The sequence below is a fragment of the Protopterus annectens genome, chromosome 10.part0 (genome assembly GCF_019279795.1).
Source record: "Protopterus annectens isolate FY-2018-M chromosome 10.part0, PAN1.0, whole genome shotgun sequence".
Classification (NCBI taxonomy): domain Eukaryota; kingdom Metazoa; phylum Chordata; order Ceratodontiformes; family Protopteridae; genus Protopterus; species Protopterus annectens.
Genome location: NC_056744.1, coordinates 265,508,839 through 265,517,251, shown reverse-complemented (window position 1 = coordinate 265,517,251; position 8,413 = coordinate 265,508,839). Strand labels below are relative to the sequence as shown.

The window sequence follows — 8,413 nt, the reverse complement described above, 5'->3', positions numbered from 1 at the left end:
GAAGGTAGGTGGAGGAGAGGAGGAAGGGCTGTGAGAGGAGCAGAGAAGAGGAGTTAGAGGGTAGAATGCAAAGGAGAAAGCCAGAGGGGGAAGGGAGAGACTTCAGAAAGGGAGTAGAGAAAGGCTGAGTAAAGGAAAGAAAGGCAGAGAGTTCCGGAAAGTAGAGAGGGAGAGAGCAGAGGACTGGAGGTAGAGGCTAAAATCAGGGAGATAAGGAAGGAGGGGAAAGGTAGAGGGAACAGTAAGATGTAGAGGAGGACCACCAAGTGGTAGACAGACTGGAGAAGTTGAGACTCCAAGGGGAGAATCAGGGAGGGAGCTAAAGAGGTTCAGGAAGGACAGAAACAGCAGAGAAGGGGTAAAGGGTATGGAGAAAACTAGGAGTGTAAGCAGTATGGTAGAGGGGGTAGTGGCTGCTGGCTAGTCTGGCAGGGAAGCGACTGCGACCTGGTAGTAGCAACTTATTAATAGTGCAGCATTACAACAGTACACATACTTTCTTGGAAGCTTGTAGTAGAAGGACTCAAGGAACAGAAGGTGTTATAGTTGCAGGTTAAAATTCTTTGGAGTCGGTTCTTGGTCAGAGAGTTCAGGAGGGTATGTTTCAGCAGGTTAGTGCAGGGTGGGCAGGGGCCCAAGCTGTAAAACAAAACAGTGGAAGGAAGAGATATTTAAGCAGTAGTAAGGCAACAGGTATATAACAGGCAAGTGTCAGGCATTTAGAAGTTATTTGAAACAAATTAAATGGAAGGTGCAGTGAAATAAGTTTAACAAAACAGTAGGTAGACAATGTTAGGCAGTCATGTAGTTATTACATACAATAGTAATGCAAACAGCACTAAGTGAACATAAATACATTAGTTCATACTCTTATGGCAACGCAAGGTTTGCATATAGTGCGACAAGCATGAGTTCAGTTAAAAGGAAAGCCCCAAACAGTCAAGCGCACATGAGAGTTTCATAGCCAGCACAAGAGGCTGCATTGAATGAGATATTACTGTGAGACTATCTGCTCGCCTTGCATTTATTATATAATACTGTGCGTCTAGCACGGAGTTAATTTGAGTAAATAAAGCCTGCACAGCAGCTACAAATGCAGCCGTTAGTAAGGCACTGGGTTAATTAAGTGTTAAAATCAAACCCCACAAAATTACGGCAGAGCAGCCGTGCAGCATATGGAACTAGGGATCAAAGCAGTCTTTATTTCCCAATATCTAGGCAAGGTCCCTGATGTTGATATCTCAGCTAAGTTAATAAGAGAGAGTTTAAATCTCTACTGAAGAAATTAAGGCTGTCTAAGGAGATATCTCTGCTGAGCTAATATGGAGTACTTGGGTAGGACATAACAGTGACTAGACCGGAGAACTCAACTGTATCTTGAGACTTGTTACCGCAGGTAAGCCGGTAGAGAGCTGTAAATAAGTCTAGCTGGAAAGCGTCGCTAAACAGTAAAACACCAGCCAAGTTCCCAATAGTTGCGACACCAGTTTAGTGCGCAACACCCAGCCTAAAAGGCGAGGGTAAAGGAAGAAGAAAGCGTCGCTAAACAGTACAGCGCACCAGCAAATAAACAAGCAAGTTCCCAGTAAATCGCACATTACACACCAGTCTACGGCACAACACTCAGCCTAAATGGCGAGGGTAAAGGGAGAAGAAAGCGTCGCTAAACAGTACAGACCAGCAAATAAACAATTAAGTTCCCAGTAGATTACACACCAGTTTAGGGCACAACACTCAGCCTAACTGGCGAAGGTAAGGGAGAAACCAAGTCCAAAAATCCACATAGAAAGAGCGGAGTGTACAAAGAACAGCCGTGTATGTCTAAATAGCATAGGAGTCAATAAATAGGCTGCAAAGGGAGAACTCGACTATAACAAGTCACATTCAAACAGAAGAAAACATAAAACGGAAAAAAGTAAAAAAAGAAAACAACAGTCCTGAATATCACTTAGGCATTAATCCAATAGTTATCTTGCGATTAGCTTAGATTAAAGCAGCGCTAACAGCTACAGCTAATGTACAGGTAAAACGTAGTAAAAGTAATGCTGGAAATGCCGGATAAAAAGTAAGTTACAGCAATTAACATTTCTCTTGCCAATAGGACGCCAGGTTTACAAGCAACACTGAGCATGAGTTGCGAGTTCAAATTGGAAAACAGGTACAAAAAGACTCACGTAAGCAACAGAAAATGCACCTGAATATCCTTGGATTACAAATTAAGCATGAAAGCCATTGACTCACCACTTAGGAGCAGACGCTGGAGCCAGGGAGCACAGCAGCTGAGGCGAAGAATAGGGTAATAAAGATGGCGACTGGTAGTGAGCGGGAGTTAAGAAGAGTAGGGGAGGAAGTGGGCGGGAAAAGGGGAAGAGAGGGGGCAAGGGAGAAGGAGAGAGGCTAGAGAGGGCAGATACAAGCCGGAAAAAGCGCGGGAAACACCAGAGGAGGAGAGAAGTGTGGAAGACAATCAGAAAAGAGTGAGCATACAGAGGGTAAGTTTAACTAGTTTATCCGAGATGTGAGGATAGGGAAGGTAGGTGGAGGAGAGGAGGAAGGGCTGTGAGAGGAGCAGAGAAGAGGAGTTAGAGGGTAGAATGCAAAGGAGAAAGCCAGAGGGGGAAGGGAGAGACTTCAGAAAGGGAGTAGAGAAAGGCTGAGTAAAGGAAAGAAAGGCAGAGAGTTCCGGAAAGTAGAGAGGGAGAGAGCAGAGGACTGGAGGTAGAGGCTAAAATCAGGGAGATAAGGAAGGAGGGGGAAAGGTAGAGGGAACAGTAAGATGTAGAGGAGGACCACCAAGTGGTAGACAGACTGGAGAAGTTGAGACTCCAAGGGGAGAATCAGGGAGGGAGCTAAAGAGGTTCAGGAAGGACAGAAACAGCAGAGAAGGGGTAAAGGGTATGGAGAAAACTAGGAGTGTAAGCAGTATGGTAGAGGGGGTAGTGGCTGCTGGCTAGTCTGGCAGGGAAGCGTACTGCGACCTGGTAGTAGCAACTTATTAATAGTGCAGCATTACAACAGTACACATACTTTCTTGGAAGCTTGTAGTAGAAGGACTCAAGGAACAGAAGGTGTTATAGTTGCAGGTTAAAAATTCTTTGGAGTCGGTTCTTGGTCAGAGAGTTCAGGAGGGTATGTTTCAGCAGGTTAGTGCAGGGTGGGCAGGGGCCCAAGCTGTAAAACAAAACAGTGGAAGGAAGAGATATTTAAGCAGTAGTAAGGCAACAGGTATATAACAGGCAAGTGTCAGGCATTTAGAAGTTATTTGAAACAAATTAAATGGAAGGTGCAGTGAAATAAGTTTAACAAAACAGTAGGTAGACAATGTTAGGCAGTCATGTAGTTATTACATACAATAGTAATGCAAACAGCACTAAGTGAACATAAATACATTAGTTCATACTCTTATGGCAACGCAAGGTTTGCATATAGTGCGACAAGCATGAGTTCAAGTTAAAAGGAAAGCCCCAAACAGTCAAGCGCACATGAGAGTTTCATAGCCAGCACAAGAGGCTGCATTGAATGAGATATTACTGTGAGACTATCTGCTCGCCTTGCATTTATTATATAATACTGTGCGTCTAGCACGGAGTTAATTTGAGTAAATAAAGCCTGCACAGCAGCTACAAATGCAGCCGTTAGTAAGGCACTGGGTTAATTAAGTGTTAAAATCAAACCCCACAAAATTACGGCAGAGCAGCCGTGCAGCATATGGAACTAGGGATCAAAGCAGTCTTTATTTCCCAATATCTAGGCAAGGTCCCTGATGTTGATATCTCAGCTAAGTTAATAAGAGAGAGTTTAAATCTCTACTGAAGAAATTAAGGCTGTCTAAGGAGATATCTCTGCTGAGCTAATATGGAGTACTTGGGTAGGACATAACAGTGACTAGACCGGAGAACTCAACTGTATCTTGAGACTTGTTACCGCAGGTAAGCCGGTAGAGAGCTGTAAATAAGTCTAGCTGGAAAGCGTCGCTAAACAGTAAAACACCAGCCAAGTTCCCAATAGTTGCGACACCAGTTTAGTGCGCAACACCCAGCCTAAAAGGCGAGGGTAAAGGAAGAAGAAAGCGTCGCTAAGCAGTACGCACCAGCAAATAAACAAGCAACTTCCCAGTAAATCGCACACCAGTCTAGGGCACAACACTCAGCCTAAATGGCGAGGGTAAAGGGAGAAGAAAGCGTCGCTAAACAGTACAGACCAGCAAATAAACAATTAAGTTCCCAGTAGATTACACACCAGTTTAGGGCACAACACTCAGCCTAACTGGCGAAGGTAAGGGAGAAACCAAGTCCAAAAATCCACATAGAAAGAGCGGAGTGTACAAAGAACAGCCGTGTATGTCTAAATAGCATAGGAGTCAATAAATAGGCTGCAAAGGGAGAACTCGACTATAACAAGTCACATTCAAACAGAAGAAAACATAAAACGGAAAAAAGTAAAAAAAGAAAACAACAGTCCTGAATATCACTTAGGCATTAATCCAATAGTTATCTTGCGATTAGCTTAGATTAAAGCAGCGCTAACAGCTACAGCTAATGTACAGGTAAAACGTAGTAAAAGTAATGCTGGAAATGCCGGATAAAAAGTAAGTTACAGCAATTAACATTTCTCTTGCCAATAGGACGCCAGGTTTACAAGCAACACTGAGCATGAGTTGCGAGTTCAAATTGGAAAACAGGTACAAAAAGACTCACGTAAGCAACAGAAAATGCACCTGAATATCCTTGGATTACAAATTAAGCATAAAAAGCCATTGACTCACCACTTAGGAGCAGACGCTGGAGCCAGGGAGCACAGCAGCTGAGGCGAAGAATAGGGTAATAAAGATGGCGACTGGTAGTGAGCGGGAGTTAAGAAGAGTAGGGGAGGAAGTGGGCGGGAAAAGGGGAAGAGAGGGGGCAAGGGAGAAGGAGAGAGGCTAGAGAGGGCAGATACAAGCCGGAAAAAGCGCGGGAAACACCAGAGGAGGAGAGAAGTGTGGAAGACAATCAGAAAAGAGTGAGCATACAGAGGGTAAGTTTAACTAGTTTATCCGAGATGTGAGGATAGGGAAGGTAGGTGGAGGAGAGGAGGAAGGGCTGTGAGAGGAGCAGAGAAGAGGAGTTAGAGGGTAGAATGCAAAGGAGAAAGCCAGAGGGGGAAGGGAGAGACTTCAGAAAGGGAGTAGAGAAAGGCTGAGTAAAGGAAAGAAAGGCAGAGAGTTCCGGAAAGTAGAGAGGGAGAGAGCAGAGGACTGGAGGTAGAGGCTAAAATCAGGGGAGATAAGGAAGGAGGGGGAAAGGTAGAGGGAACAGTAAGATGTAGAGGAGGACCACCAAGTGGTAGACAGACTGGAGAAGTTGAGACTCCAAGGGGAGAATCAGGGAGGGAGCTAAAGAGGTTCAGGAAGGACAGAAACAGCAGAGAAGGGGTAAAGGGTATGGAGAAAACTAGGAGTGTAAGCAGTATGGTAGAGGGGGTAGTGGCTGCTGGCTAGTCTGGCAGGGAAGCGTACTGCGACCTGGTAGTAGCAACTTATTAATAGTGCAGCATTACAACAGTACACATACTTTCTTGGAAGCTTGTAGTAGAAGGACTCAAGGAACAGAAGGTGTTATAGTTGCAGGTTAAAAATTCTTTGGAGTCGGTTCTTGGTCAGAGAGTTCAGGAGGGTATGTTTCAGCAGGTTAGTGCAGGGTGGGCAGGGGCCCAAGCTGTAAAACAAAACAAAACAGTGGAAGGAAGAGATATTTAAGCAGTAGTAAGGCAACAGGTATATAACAGGCAAGTGTCAGGCATTTAGAAGTTATTTGAAACAAATTAAATGGAAGGTGCAGTGAAATAAGTTTAACAAAACAGTAGGTAGACAATGTTAGGCAGTCATGTAGTTATTACATACAATAGTAATGCAAACAGCACTAAGTGAACATAAATACATTAGTTCATACTCTTATGGCAACGCAAGGTTTGCATATAGTGCGACAAGCATGAGTTCAAGTTAAAAGGAAAGCCCCAAACAGTCAAGCGCACATGAGAGTTTCATAGCCAGCACAAGAGGCTGCATTGAATGAGATATTACTGTGAGACTATCTGCTCGCCTTGCATTTATTATATAATACTGCGTCTAGCACGGAGTTAATTTGAGTAAATAAAGCCTGCACAGCAGCTACAAATGCAGCCGTTAGTAAGGCACTGGGTTAATTAAGTGTTAAAATCAAACCCCACAAAATTACGGCAGAGCAGCCGTGCAGCATATGGAACTAGGGATCAAAGCAGTCTTTATTTCCCAATATCTAGGCAAGGTCCCTGATGTTGATATCTCAGCTAAGTTAATAAGAGAGAGTTTAAATCTCTACTGAAGAAATTAAGGCTGTCTAAGGAGATATCTCTGCTGAGCTAATATGGAGTACTTGGGTAGGACATAACAGTGACTAGACCGGAGAACTCAACTGTATCTTGAGACTTGTTACCGCAGGTAAGCCGGTAGAGAGCTGTAAATAAGTCTAGCTGGAAAGCGTCGCTAAACAGTAAAACACCAGCCAAGTTCCCAATAGTTGCGACACCAGTTTAGTGCGCAACACCCAGCCTAAAAGGCGAGGGTAAAGGAAGAAGAAAGCGTCGCTAAACAGTACGCACCAGCAAATAAACCATCAAGTTCCCAGTAAATCGCACACCAGTCTAGGGCACAACACTCAGCCTCAATGGCGAGGGTAAAGGGAGAAGAAAGCGTCCCAAAACAGTACAGACCAGCAAATAAACAATTAAGTTCCCAGTAGATTACACACCAGTTTAGGGCACAACACTCAGCCTAACTGGCGAAGGTAAGGGAGAAACCAAGTCCAAAAATCCACATAGAAAGAGCGGAGTGTACAAAGAACAGCCGTGTATGTCTAAATAGCATAGGAGTCAATAAATAGGCTGCAAAGGGAGAACTCGACTATAACAAGTCACATTCAAACAGAAGAAAACATAAAACGGAAAAAAGTAAAAAAAGAAAACAACAGTCCTGAATATCACTTAGGCATTAATCCAATAGTTATCTTGCGATTAGCTTAGATTAAAGCAGCGCTAACAGCTACAGCTAATGTACAGGTAAAAAGTAGTAAAAGTAATGCTGGAAATGCCGGATAAAAAGTAAGTTACAGCAATTAACATTTCTCTTGCCAATAGGACGCCAGGTTTACAAGCAACACTGAGCATGAGTTGCGAGTTCAAATTGGAAAACAGGTACAAAAAGACTCACGTAAGCAACAGAAAATGCACCTGAATATCCTTGGATTACAAATTAAGCATAAAAAGCCATTGACTCACCACTTAGGAGCAGACGCTGGAGCCAGGGAGCACAGCAGCTGAGGCGAAGAATAGGGTAATAAAGATGGCGACTGGTAGTGAGCGGGAGTTAAGAAGAGTAGGGGAGGAAGTGGGCGGGAAAAGGGGAAGAGAGGGGGCAAGGGAGAAGGAGAGAGGCTAGAGAGGGCAGGTACAAGCCGGAAAATGCATGGGAAAAGCCAGAGGAGGAGAGAAGTGTGGAAGACAATCAGAAAAGAGTGAGCATACAGAGGGTAAGTTTAACTAGTTTATCCGAGATGTGAGGATAGGGAAGGTAGGTGGAGGAGAGGAGGAAGGGCTGTGAGAGGAGCAGAGAAGAGGAGTTAGAGGGTAGAATGCAAAGGAGAAAGCCAGAGGGGGAAGGGAGAGACTTCAGAAAGGGAGTAGAGAAAGGCTGAGTAAAGGAAAGAAAGGCAGAGAGTTCCGGAAAGTAGAGAGGGAGAGAGCAGAGGACTGGAGGTAGAGGCTAAAATCAGGGGAGATAAGGAAGGAGGGGGAAAGGTAGAGGGAACAGTAAGATGTAGAGGAGGACCACCAAGTGGTAGACAGACTGGAGAAGTTGAGACTCCAAGGGGAGAATCAGGGAGGGAGCTAAAGAGGTTCAGGAAGGACAGAAACAGCAGAGAAGGGGTAAAGGGTATGGAGAAAACTAGGAGTGTAAGCAGTATGGTAGAGGGGGTAGTGGCTGCTGGCTAGTCTGGCAGGGAAGCGTACTGCAACCTGGTAGTAGCAACTTATTAATAGTGCAGCATTACAACAGTACACATACTTTCTTGGAAGCTTGTAGTAGAAGGACTCAAGGAACAGAAGGTGTTATAGTTGCAGGTTAAAAATTCTTTGGAGTCGGTTCTTGGTCAGAGAGTTCAGGAGGGTAGGTTTCAGCAGGTTAGTGCAGGGTGGGCAGGGGCCCAAGTTTCTTGGAAGCTTGTAGTAGAAGGACTCAAGAAACAGAAGGTGTTTTAGTTGCAGGTTAATAATTCTTTGGAGTCATTTCTTGGTCAGAGAGTTCTGGAGGGTATGTTTCAGCAGGTTAGTGCAGGGTGGGCAGGGGCCCAAGTTTCTTGGAAGCTTGTAGTAGAAGGACTCAAGGAACAGAAGGTGT

The 8,413-nt window shown here is 44.5% G+C and overlaps 1 long non-coding RNA gene across 1 annotated transcript; it reads right to left on the bottom strand.

Moving 5' to 3' along the window:
* Nucleotides 1-557: 557 nt before the first annotated feature.
* On the bottom strand, nt 558-8,169 carry LOC122813044. The gene is made up of 4 exons (XR_006366632.1): nt 8,081-8,169; nt 5,553-5,696; nt 3,028-3,171; nt 558-639 (listed from the first exon to the last, which is right to left on the bottom strand). It is a non-coding gene; the product is annotated as an uncharacterized LOC122813044 (long non-coding RNA).
* Nucleotides 8,170-8,413: the final 244 nt, after the last annotated feature.